Source organism: Mchenga conophoros, linkage group LG10, assembly GCF_057382185.1.
Source record: "Mchenga conophoros isolate Kocher_MC1m ecotype Shallow Benthic linkage group LG10, M_conophoros_male_GT1.1, whole genome shotgun sequence".
In the NCBI taxonomy this organism is placed as follows: Eukaryota; Metazoa; Chordata; class Actinopteri; order Cichliformes; family Cichlidae; genus Mchenga; species Mchenga conophoros.
In genome coordinates, this window is record NC_140535.1 from 14,215,622 (window position 1) to 14,229,322 (window position 13,701).

The following is a 13,701-nucleotide window of genomic DNA, read 5'->3' on the forward strand; positions in this document are numbered from 1 at the left end:
CCTCTTGCATCCTCCTCTTCATCTCTGCTTCCTCCTGCATCCTCCTCTCCATCTCTGCTTCCTCCTCTTCGTCTGTGCTTCCTCTGCATCTTCCTCTCTGTCTCTGCTTCCTCCTGCATCCTCCTCTTCATCTCTGCTTCCTCTTGCATCCTCCTCTTCATCTCTGCTTCCTCCTGCATCCTCCTCTCCGTCTCTGCTTCCTCCTGCATCCTTCTCTCCGTCTCTGCTTCCTCTTGCATCCTCCTCTTCATCTCTGCTTCCTCCTGCATCCTCCTCTTCATCTCTGCTTCCTCCTGCATCCTCCTCTTCATCTCTGCTTCCTCCTGCATATTCCTCTCTGTCTCTGCTTCCTCCTGCATCCTCCTCTTCATCTCTGCTTCCTCCTGCATCCTCCTCTTCATCTCCACATCCTGCATCTCCCTCAATTTCTACTGTGTACACCTCGGATGTCCCAAACAAAAAAAGGACAAGGAAAGGTTAGACGTTATGGTATTGTAAATGTACGAAACACATGACATGTTCGTTAGGTTTGTTAAGATCTCTTTTTCTTAATTTTTGCATTTTTTTCCAGTTTTACAGAACTCATGTAAATATTTCATTTGTTATTTTTCAGAATGCCGAAAACACCGTACACAGAAGATTTTCAAATATGAAGAGATAGTAGACAGGAGAGTTGTAAATGTAAGTAATTTAGCCTGCTGTTGTGCAGATTTGTTTGCGTCTTTGGACTTCCCGGATTTGAACTGTGCCTGACTGAATATCCATAAGCTTTTGTATTTGATGAATCTACACTAATTCAGCCACTGAGTCAGGATTTCACTCCAAATAGGACATTAAATAAGAACAGACCACCTGATACGACCTGGTCGTGCTGCCTTCCTGATGTTTACGTTCTTTAAAGTCCTCCTGACATCATGCTCAGAAGGAGTGATTGATGTGGAGGTGCTCCTTCCCATTCAGTAACATCTGCTTCAGTTAGTTTTGCTTGTGAGCCACAATGTAAGCAGTGTTGCTTTGCTAACATGCACTCGATGCTGGCAGTACACGCATTGTAGTGGTTCTTATGTTTTTATTGAGCCATTCAATAGTACACAAATGTTTATAAGCTCCTTTTTGTATGCAACTTGCATGTCTTTCTTAATTAATTGTTTGTTTATATCATGTTTTTCAGGAAAAAGAAGAAGTTAAAGTCAAGTGGAAGCCTTGCTCAACATGGTATGTAGTAACAACTTTGTTGGACAGGAACAGACATTCATATTGTTGATAAATAGTTATCACCTCAATTTGAATTCATGTATTTGGACTAAAGTAAATTGAGAGCTTTTAGCTATCGAGCTCCTCTTCTGTGAGGAGCTTGATAGCTGTCCACCTCCAAAGTCCATTATGAGATTTGGAGGTGGACATGGTCAACACTTTTAAGAGTAGGCATAAGACTTTACTTCTTTATAGAGCTTATAGTTAGGGCTGGTTCAGCTCAGCCCTTAGTTATGCTGTAATGGGACCAGACTGCTGGGGGTTAGTGTCCCCCCCCCCCTCTCTCTGTCTGTCTCTTTCAGGGTTATGCAGGCTCAGTATTGGTTGAAGATGCAGTCGCGTCTCGTTTTACTGAAAACTCTCCCCCTCTCCCTCACCATCTGTAAACATACATGTCTCAGTAATGCAGTTCATGCATGTTACTAACTAAACTTCTTCCCTGGAGTTTCTGTGCTCTCTCATCCAGCAGGTTCCGATGGATCGTGGCTGCTGCTGTGGTCCTGCTTGACATCTACTACATATATTATTACTGTCTGACTTGATTTGATTCATTTATATTACAATGAAGGTGTATAAAGCATGACATGAATATAGAAGATATTTCATCCTAAAAAATTGTCATATGTCACAACCTAAATTGTCCTATTTTGTGTGTGGTTGTTCTTTGTTATGTTTTTCTCCTGACAGTGGCAAAGTGTGGGATGACACATGGGAACCTGCGCAGTTTTACACACAGTAAACCAGGCACCACAGGTCGCAGAGATCGCACAGTTCACAGCTTGTAGTTCAGCATAAAAGTTCAAAATAAAATATTTACTATACATTTCAACCAGTGTCAGTCTCTGTTTCACTCTCTAATTGTGGCTTAAGTACCTAACACATTCATGAATCTGATCCATCAATAATATCTTCCCTGCACTCGACATCTCATAGTTTTACATATCAGCCAACATTATTGTCTACATCCTCATAAATATAGAAGTGACTTGCTTATTATAACATATTACAAGGTAAAGTAATACTGCACTGCACGTAAGGTAAGTAACACCTACTGTGTATGGGAGCCTAAAGCAAAGTTAACTGCACCAGTACCAGCTTCAGAACATATTGTATATTATATGTTTCTACCTTTTTGTAATATGTCATGTTTAGATGCAGTGACAATTGCACATTTGGAGTTGTGGTCATATGTGGTTTTTATATACAGGGTATTAGAAAAAAATTGACATTTTTTGCTATTTTTCTTGTTTGTTTGCACATTATTATTGTGTACATATTACATATGTAACATTATTGTTAATATTATTATTAGATATCAAAGATACAATTTGATTAAGGGTTTTCCTGTCATAATTTCAATAAAAATGCAATTACACACGTAAACAATAGGATCAAAATAAACTTTTAAAAAGTCTGTTGATCAAATGCTGATTTTCAAAACATTCTAGAGGAAAACAGAGATAAAATAATCTGAACAGTAACAGTGATCGTGGATGATGATGGAGGCTTCAATGGATTATTCTGTTTCAATCAATAGGTTCGTATCTATGACAATAATTTGATAAGTTTAACAGGTTGGTTTAGGCCTGGCAATACAGCAAATATTCACAAACTTTTGTTTTTGAAGAATGTTTATCTTTTTTGGGATGAAGCTATCTGGCAAAATGATACAACCCCTTTAACCTCATCTTTATGTCTATGATACTGGATTTTGGTTTGATGCATATGCAGGTTACAGCTGGGGAATGGCAGTATGTTGTGGATTGATTTGGCATGTTCAACCACTGTTACACCAAACTCTCTCACTTATAACATGATAAAGGCCTCTTACTCAGTGTCATGGATTTTCTATACTTTTGGGGACACAGGGCCAAAGTCTGAGGCAATAAGTCAGATCAAAGAAGGCAATGATTGTAAAATGGGACTTTACTTATGTCATCATATATATCCAGGAATATGTGCCTGAGGATAGTTGTCATGAAATCAATATTAAATCAAAGTATTCCTTAATTACCACAGCTGACACGAGTTCTCCATAGCTGCCTGCTGTCTCAGGATCTGTCTCCAAAAAGGACCAGGGAGCGCTAACATGTTATGTTCAAAACTGATGAAGAAAATGCACATTAAACATAGTATAAACTTACTGAGTGAAGTAATGTCAAGAGGATTCCTTTAGCTCCTATTGGGTTGGTTCCTTGATCAATGCAATACAGAATCATTAATTTGGTTTTATGTAATGTTCTTAAAACATGTCAAAATGAGGCTCACTAGTCTGTGTGGCCTCCACATGCCTGTATGACCTCCCTACAACACCTGGACATGCTCCTGATGAAGTGGCAGATGCTCTCCTGATGGATCTCCTCCCAGACTCCAGGACTAAAGCATCTGCCCACTCCTGGACATTTTGTGGTGCAGTTGGTGGATGGAGCGAGACATGATGTCCCAGATGTCCTCAATTGGATTCAGGTCTGGGGAATGGGCGGGCCAGTCCACAGCATCATTGCCTTCATCTTGCAGGAACTGCTGACACACTCCAGCCACATGAGGTCTAGGATTGTCTTGCATTAGGAGGAACCCGGGGCCAACCGCACCAGCATATGGTCTCACAAGGGGTCTGAGGATCTCATCTCAGTACCTAATGGCAGTCAGGCTACCTCTGCCGAACACATGGAGGGCTGTGCAGCTCCCCAAAGAAATGCCACCCCACACCAAAACTGACCCACTGCCAAACTCATGCTGGAGGATGTTGCAGGCAGCAGAAGGTTCTCCACGGCGTCCCCAGACTCTGTCACAAGTGCTCAGTGTGAACCTGCTTTCATCTGTGAGGAGCACAGGGCGCCAGTGGCAAAGTTGCCAATCTTTGTGTTGTCTGGCAAATGCCAAACATCCGGCACGGTGTTGGGCTGTAAGCACAACCCCACCTGTGGACGTCGGGCCCTCATACCACCCTCATGGAGTCGGTTTCTGACCGTTTGAGCAGACGTGCACATTTGTAGCCTGCTGGAGGTCATTTTGCACAGCTCTGGCCTTTCTTTCCTACCCCACAGTACCTTCCCTTACCATTTGTTTCCTACTCTTTTACTTCTTCTTTGATGACGGTTGTCTTTCTAGATAAGCAATTTCATTTGCTCTGGGGCGAGTCACTGGCTCGGGTGCATTCTGGGACTGTCACTTCACCGGTGTGCTGGCATGCTTCTTAACAAACACACCACTACAGCAAACATCTCAATTGTACTTGTTGATTTCTTCGACAAAACACTGAACAAAAAATGTACTTGTGAGTGTGCTGCCTGGTGCTTTTAAATTTTGTGATCATTTGAGCAGCCCAGAAAGCATCCCATAAATTAAATTATGTTATCGTATCTGAACATGTACACTAGTCATTAAATTAGATGGGAAATAATGATTCAGGGTAAACAACTGCACCAAGGAAATTCCATTTTTCTTCTCAAAATGTAAAATGTCTGTTGAAAAATCACATTAAACAGAGATGTGATTAACTTTTTATTTTACCAAACATAACATCAATGATGACACAATCAGTCTTCAGCAGAAGTGCTCAAATCACTCTCAGTGGCATCGTCTGGAATGTCCTCCTCCGAGTCCATTTCCAGGAGTGGTTGGTGGCTGAGGATTCTCTTGTACACGTCCTTTACTTTGAGCATTTCAGCTTTCAGTTCACTTTGTTTTCTAAAACCAGGCTACAGAGTCCCTTCTGTGCATCCTCTGACATGCCAACAAAGGAGGCTGTAAAAAGAACAAAACAAATAAATATGAGAAAAGTTAAAAAACAAACAAACAAACAAAAAAAAAACCTCACCTCATAAACACAAGGAATTAGGATGCTGTAATTAAACATTTTTTTAAAAGGGAGAAGGCAGTGTTAGCTAGCAATCTAGATATAGGTAAAAGATCCAGTAAGACTTTAGCATCTGCTCTTATTTTCAATCGATTCATCAAAAAATTAATAAATAAATAAAGTGCTTACAGTCTGAGGAGATTGTTCCCAACACCACAGATGGCATTCGCAACACTGTCCAGTGATGCCGCATCTCCCTGCAAAGGATCATCTCCTCCTCTCTCAGGCGCCTCACAGCCATCACCTTCTCAAAGACTTTTCTCTTTGTCCGGAGGTCAGCAGCAGCTACAGTTTAACAACATCAGATGGGAAAACATAGTAGCATATTATGATTCAAGAACAAAACATTCAACTACTGCTCAGATACTGGGAGTTTGTTTAAAAAGGATATTTATATATCAAGAGCTTACGTTCACTTGTGCTCTGCCAGGGCCAAATATCGGTCTGCATGAGGGCATCACTGGATACGTGTATGTGTATATGGTTATGGCATTAACGTCATTTTAACAAGATTAACGCTAACAGCACTAATATATATATATATATGTGTATCTTACATGATTTGTGTGTCTCTGGATGTATTTCACAAACTCAGCAACTTCCTCATCTTTTTCAATGAAGACACCTTCAAAGTCCCCCTGCTCTGAAGTGCTGAACGAACACAGTGACAGTTGTTTGAAAAGAAACATTAAAATACATTTTTCTACAAATCCATATTTGACTTATGTACACAATGCATAACGTACCTTGCATTTGACTGAAAGCGATAAAGCTTGCGGTTTCCATCAACTGAGACGGCAAGCATGTCTGGAGTGCAGGCAGGGCAGCTAAAGCATGGCTCCTTGCACATCCTGTCCACCTCAAACTTTACAGCACTCCACTCCACTCCAATAAATATACAATAACAGCACCCACTCATACTCATACAAAGCAAGAAATGCATAAGACTTAAAAACCGTACCTATTGGCTTGTGAAACTCTGATGAAGGCTGCAAAAACCCTCCTGTTACTGCCTCTCTGTTGTGCAGGACAAAGCGTGTGTGAACTGCAATATCACAGTCAGCACAAAGGAATGGAAGAGGCAGGCAGTCCAGACACCTCACAACTACTTGTTTGCCACACTGACACACACGGTGTGACTGTGGATCCAGAGTAGCTAACATATTGTCTATAAGACAAGGCCTGGCCTCTTTCCACTTTTGCAAGGACACCATATTTCTGATCGCCCAGTGAGTAGCAGCTGACTCAGACGACGTCTCACAAGTCATGGCTGCATCCTCTTCTCCATCCTCCAACAACTGAAGGAGCTCCTGATGAAGCACCATACACTAACAGAAAAAAAAGAAAGAAAGGAAGAAACTCTTCCACAAAGTGAAAAACACTCATGTCTTTCCAAAATGTATATCATGAAGTAAGAGACTAACAAGACATGTATATACACATAAAATATTAATTTATAAAAGAGCATAAATAAAAAAGTTATTCACATCAGAATAACATCATCACACTAAAGACATCCAACTAGAAAAAACTTGTTAAAAACTATTTTTATTCAAGCTACTTCTGATTTTTAATTTAATCGGCTATTAACTGAGAGACAAAACATTTCAAGATGGATTTTATCATACACTTACAGGTTTGGTCACCATAAATACTTTTTAACTATCGACAACAATAAAACAACAAAGATGTGAAACTTAAAGGTTTGTTATACATCAATTTGCTTACATGAAAGACTGGCTGCATGTTTTTCTTTGTTGTTCTTGCAGGTTTCAAAGCTACATGCCCTGGGCTACCAACCAATTCTGTTTCTTGGACAGTTTGACCGTAAGGGCCATATAGTAGGGGACGTGATCACTCAGATCGAACCAGCGGAAGGTGCTGCACGTGACATTCATTTTGGTTTGATTAAACAAAAAAAGGAACAATTTAAAAAGTTTTCACACACATTTCTTTTTCTCCAGACATGAATGACACCAGAAAATCACTTTCAGATCCTCTCATGGCAATGCAGCAGAGGATTTAACACATGACCTTTGACCCTCTCTAGAGAACCTCTGCTTTTCTTCTTCTCGTCCCCCCACTTGGCAGCATTACTGCCTCCGGCTGATCATCTTGCTTCTCCCCCTGCAGAGTTTGGAATCTGGTGTGAGAAGAGACGCCACCGCTCAACAGCATGCTCTCACCCAGGTGATACTTGAGCATACCTGACAGCTGCTGAGGGTCACCTGGACACAGAAACACAAACAGGTCTGATCACATTTCCTTCTTCATGCTAAGCTCTGCTATAAGCCACAACTTGCTTTGCCCCATGTTTGTAGATGACTGGAATCAGAGCAGAGTCTCTGCATGTCTTTATTAGGGTGGAAGCTGCTACTGATATTTGTGCAGCAGACTAAACAAACAGTTTGTGAACATTCAGCATGTTCAGTCCAATCAAAAAGCAGGAAAATAGCCCCACTGAGAAATCTCTACAAGGCACCGCTGAGAGGTGCCATGTAGAGATTCATACATTCGGTCTTCATACTCGACTCCAGATCTGGACTTGTGTTGAACTCGACTGAGGTGGTCTGATCAGACACAGCGCTGCTCTTCACTGCAGCTGTCCACAAATCACAGAGGAAGTCAGGAGTGTTTTTACCTCGTCTAGCTGCCTCTGTGTGTGTGTGTGTGTGTGTGTCTCTTTAATTCATTTTTCTTTGTAAGCTACAGAGACCTTCACAGGACAATAATTGATCCTCGTGTTCGCATGAAGTCACTAAATACATGCAGCAAAGCCCAGAGGACACAGGTAACCGATACAGGAGACTTTTCCTGCCCTTCCAGGGAGAAAGTCGATTTCTTCAGTTATACAGGATTATGCATCGCTGGCAGATCAAATTCAGGCTGTGATTCTACAGAAAGAAATGGATTTGTTAAACATCCCAGAAAATAGCACAACAACAGTGGCCTTAAAGGAGACAGAAACAGCTCCTGAACGTGCACAGACCTCTAACACAGTTGACCGCATCATGGAAAATCTAATCTGTGTGCCAGTTGTTATTGTACAGAAAGCAACAGTCAACGTGAACAGCACAGCAGAAAATTCCGCTGGTGCCACACTTATCACTAATGTCCAAAATACCACGGAAAGACCTGAAAACTCAGAGGATAATGCATCGCTGGCAGATCAAATTCAGGCTGTGATTCTACAGAAAACAAGGGATTTGTTCAACATCAGTGGCCTCAAAGGAGACACAGACAGCTCCTGAACAACAGAAAACAACAGACAACATGAACAACACAGCAGAAAATGTTGCCACAAATATCATTGATACAACTGACGAGCCCAGAACTCTAATAGACAAGAAAAACCGTGACACCACGCAGGCTGTAGATAAAGCAGGAACCTCTTTGGAAAATAATGTAACCCCAAAGAATTCCTCTGCTCAACATGAAGCCAGCATGCAAAATCAATTCAAAAAACACCCTTTGGCAGCAAAGGATGAATTGCCTCAAAACAAAGAAAAATACAGATTTTTTGTGGAAATATGTATGGAAGAACTAGTTAAGCGGGTTATAAAAAAATCAGGTAAAGTCATAAGTCCAGAAAGAGTTTTAGCCATCTACAAGAGGCTTAGCAAAAAGATCTGGGCTAAGATCGGGGATGAAATTGATCAAATCCCCTTAAGGAAGTTCAAAAACTTTGAGAAGGTGATTTTCAAAGCCCTGTGTAAACAGTGGCAAGAGGCAGAAGTAGTTCTGCGAAACATGGAATTAAATGAACCAACAGTCGACAATACGATTGTTAAAATTTTCACAGAAGAGGCAGCCAAACTCTCGAAGAAGCCAAGTTGCATACGTCAGTTTTTCTCATCTATAGGCCGACTGTTTTGTTTCACCAGGAGACAAAACAAGGTTGATGCACTGTAAAATGGTAAATGGCCTGTATTTGTGTAGAGCTTTCCTAGTCCCTAAGGACCCCAAAGCGCTTCACACGTCCAGTCATCCACCCATTCACACACACATTCACACACTGGTGATGGCAAGCTACGTTGTAGCCACAGCCGCCCTGGGGCGCACTGACAGAGGCGAGGCTGCCGGACACTGGCGCCGCCGGGCCCTCTGACCACCACCAGTAGGCGTAGGGTGAAGTGTCTTGAGCCACGATCGCCCCTGATGCACTGTAGAAAAAATTGTGATAACCCCTTGGAACGGTCGCGGCAGATGGCTGTCCCCTCACTGAGCCTGGTTCTGCCGGAAGTTTCTTCCTCTTAAAAGGGAGTTTTTCTTCCCCACTGTCGCCAAGTGCTTGCTCAGAGGGGTTTTTCTGTTGGGGTTTTCTTTTTAATAACTTTTAAAAAAGTTAACATCAATAAAAGTTATTAAATTTTACACTGATTTCTGTTTTTTTATTGTCTATAAGTTGAATAAATACATTTGTTATTTCTTACTCAGTTCAAACTGTGGGTAGAAAATGCTGTGCTGTCCTGTGACCTGTTCACACACACACACACACACACACACACACACACACACACACACACACACACACCAACATTGGTTTGATTAAACAAAAAAAGGAACAATTTAAAAAGTTTTCACACACATTTCTTTTTCTCCAGACATGAATGACACCAGAAAATCACTTTCAGATCCTCTCATGGCAATGCAGCAGAGGATTTAACACATGACCTTTGACCCTCTCTAGAGAACCTCTGCTTTTCTTCTTCTCGTCCCCCCACTTGGCAGCATTACTGCCTCCGGCTGATCATCTTGCTTCTCCCCCTGCAGAGTTTGGAATCTGGTGTGAGAAGAGACGCCACCGCTCAACAGCATGCTCTCACCCAGGTGATACTTGAGCATACCTGACAGCTGCTGAGGGTCACCTGGACACAGAAACACAAACAGGTCTGATCACATTTCCTTCTTCATGCTAAGCTCTGCTATAAGCCACAACTTGCTTTGCCCCATGTTTGTAGATGACTGGAATCAGAGCAGAGTCTCTGCATGTCTTTATTAGGGTGGAAGCTGCTACTGATATTTGTGCAGCAGACTAAACAAACAGTTTGTGAACATTCAGCATGTTCAGTCCAATCAAAAAGCAGGAAAATAGCCCCACTGAGAAATCTCTACAAGGCACCGCTGAGAGGTGCCATGTAGAGATTCATACATTCGGTCTTCATACTCGACTCCAGATCTGGACTTGTGTTGAACTCGACTGAGGTGGTCTGATCAGACACAGCGCTGCTCTTCACTGCAGCTGTCCACAAATCACAGAGGAAGTCAGGAGTGTTTTTACCTCGTCTAGCTGCCTCTGTGTGTGTGTGTGTGTGTGTGTCTCTTTAATTCATTTTTCTTTGTAAGCTACAGAGACCTTCACAGGACAATAATTGATCCTCGTGTTCGCATGAAATCACTAAATACATGCAGCAAAGCCCAGAGGACACAGGTAACCGATACAGGAGACTTTTCCTGCCCTTCCAGGGAGAAAGTCGATTTCTTCAGTTATACAGGATTATGCATCGCTGGCAGATCAAATTCAGGCTGTGATTCTACAGAAAGAAATGGATTTGTTAAACATCCCAGAAAATAGCACAACAACAGTGGCCTTAAAGGAGACAGAAACAGCTCCTGAACGTGCACAGACCTCTAACACAGTTGACCGCATCATGGAAAATCTAATCTGTGTGCCAGTTGTTATTGTACAGAAAGCAACAGTCAACGTGAACAGCACAGCAGAAAATTCCGCTGGTGCCACACTTATCACTAATGTCCAAAATACCACGGAAAGACCTGAAAACTCAGAGGATAATGCATCGCTGGCAGATCAAATTCAGGCTGTGATTCTACAGAAAACAAGGGATTTGTTCAACATCAGTGGCCTCAAAGGAGACACAGACAGCTCCTGAACAACAGAAAACAACAGACAACATGAACAACACAGCAGAAAATGTTGCCACAAATATCATTGATACAACTGACGAGCCCAGAACTCTAATAGACAAGAAAAACCGTGACACCACGCAGGCTGTAGATAAAGCAGGAACCTCTTTGGAAAATAATGTAACCCCAAAGAATTCCTCTGCTCAACATGAAGCCAGCATGCAAAATCAATTCAAAAAACACCCTTTGGCAGCAAAGGATGAATTGCCTCAAAACAAAGAAAAATACAGATTTTTTGTGGAAATATGTATGGAAGAACTAGTTAAGCGGGTTATAAAAAAATCAGGTAAAGTCATAAGTCCAGAAAGAGTTTTAGCCATCTACAAGAGGCTTAGCAAAAAGATCTGGGCTAAGATCGGGGATGAAATTGATCAAATCCCCTTAAGGAAGTTCAAAAACTTTGAGAAGGTGATTTTCAAAGCCCTGTGTAAACAGTGGCAAGAGGCAGAAGTAGTTCTGCGAAACATGGAATTAAATGAACCAACAGTCGACAATACGATTGTTAAAATTTTCACAGAAGAGGCAGCCAAACTCTCGAAGAAGCCAAGTTGCATACGTCGGTTTTTCTCATCTATAGGCCGACTGTTTTGTTTCACCAGGAGACAAAACAAGGTTGATGCACTGTAAAATGGTAAATGGCCTGTATTTGTGTAGCGCTTTCCTAGTCCCTAAGGACCCCAAAGCGCTTCACACGTCCAGTCATCCACCCATTCACACACACATTCACACACTGGTGATGGCAAGCTACGTTGTAGCCACAGCCGCCCTGGGGCGCACTGACAGAGGCGAGGCTGCCGGACACTGGCGCCGCCGGGCCCTCTGACCACCACCAGTAGGCGTAGGGTGAAGTGTCTTGAGCCACGATCGCCCCTGATGCACTGTAGAAAAAATTGTGATAACCCCTTGGAACGGTCGCGGCAGATGGCTGTCCCCTCACTGAGCCTGGTTCTGCCGGAAGTTTCTTCCTCTTAAAAGGGAGTTTTTCTTCCCCACTGTCGCCAAGTGCTTGCTCAGAGGGGTTTTTCTGTTGGGGTTTTCTTTTTAATAACTTTTAAAAAAGTTAACATCAATAAAAGTTATTAAATTTTACACTGATTTCTGTTTTTTTATTGTCGATAAGTTGAATAAATACATTTGTTATTTCTTACTCAGTTCAAACTGTGGGTAGAAAATGCTGTGCTGTCCTGTGACCTGTTCACACACACACACACACACACACACACACACACACACACACACACACACACACACACACACACACACACACACACACACACACACCAACATTGGTTTGATTAAACAAAAAAAGGAACAATTTAAAAAGTTTTCACACACATTTCTTTTTCTCCAGACATGAATGACACCAGAAAATCACTTTCAGATCCTCTCATGGCAATGCAGCAGAGGATTTAACACATGACCTTTGACCCTCTCTAGAGAACCTCTGCTTTTCTTCTTCTCGTCCCCCCACTTGGCAGCATTACTGCCTCCGGCTGATCATCTTGCTTCTCCCCCTGCAGAGTTTGGAATCTGGTGTGAGAAGAGACGCCACCGCTCAACAGCATGCTCTCACCCAGGTGATACTTGAGCATACCTGACAGCTGCTGAGGGTCACCTGGACACAGAAACACAAACAGGTCTGATCACATTTCCTTCTTCATGCTAAGCTCTGCTATAAGCCACAACTTGCTTTGCCCCATGTTTGTAGATGACTGGAATCAGAGCAGAGTCTCTGCATGTCTTTATTAGGGTGGAAGCTGCTACTGATATTTGTGCAGCAGACTAAACAAACAGTTTGTGAACATTCAGCATGTTCAGTCCAATCAAAAAGCAGGAAAATAGCCCCACTGAGAAATCTCTACAAGGCACCGCTGAGAGGTGCCATGTAGAGATTCATACATTCGGTCTTCATACTCGACTCCAGATCTGGACTTGTGTTGAACTCGACTGAGGTGGTCTGATCAGACACAGCGCTGCTCTTCACTGCAGCTGTCCACAAATCACAGAGGAAGTCAGGAGTGTTTTTACCTCGTCTAGCTGCCTCTGTGTGTGTGTGTGTGTGTGTCTCTTTAATTCATTTTTCTTTGTAAGCTACAGAGACCTTCACAGGACAATAATTGATCCTCGTGTTCGCATGAAATCACTAAATACATGCAGCAAAGCCCAGAGGACACAGGTAACCGATACAGGAGACTTTTCCTGCCCTTCCAGGGAGAAAGTCGATTTCTTCAGTTATACAGGATTATGCATCGCTGGCAGATCAAATTCAGGCTGTGATTCTACAGAAAGAAATGGATTTGTTAAACATCCCAGAAAATAGCACAACAACAGTGGCCTTAAAGGAGACAGAAACAGCTCCTGAACGTGCACAGACCTCTAACACAGTTGACCGCATCATGGAAAATCTAATCTGTGTGCCAGTTGTTATTGTACAGAAAGCAACAGTCAACGTGAACAGCACAGCAGAAAATTCCGCTGGTGCCACACTTATCACTAATGTCCAAAATACCACGGAAAGACCTGAAAACTCAGAGGATAATGCATCGCTGGCAGATCAAATTCAGGCTGTGATTCTACAGAAAACAAGGGATTTGTTCAACATCAGTGGCCTCAAAGGAGACACAGACAGCTCCTGAACAACAGAAAACAACAGACAACATGAA

At 42.3% G+C, this 13,701-nt stretch overlaps 1 long non-coding RNA gene across 2 annotated transcripts; it reads right to left on the minus strand.

Annotated features, from left to right (window-relative positions):
- Positions 1 to 4,597: 4,597 nt before the first annotated feature.
- On the minus strand, positions 4,598 to 6,588 carry LOC146565479 (uncharacterized). Of its 2 annotated transcripts, XR_014894017.1 has the most exons (5): positions 5,860 to 6,588; positions 5,671 to 5,764; positions 5,524 to 5,573; positions 5,243 to 5,398; positions 4,598 to 5,001 (listed from the first exon to the last, which is right to left on the minus strand). It is a non-coding gene; the product is annotated as an uncharacterized LOC146565479 (long non-coding RNA). The 2 variants fall into 2 exon arrangements; XR_014894018.1 differs by lacking the exon at positions 5,524 to 5,573 and having other exon boundaries at positions 4,602 to 5,001; positions 5,860 to 6,563.
- Between the last annotated feature and the right edge of the window lie 7,113 nt (positions 6,589 to 13,701).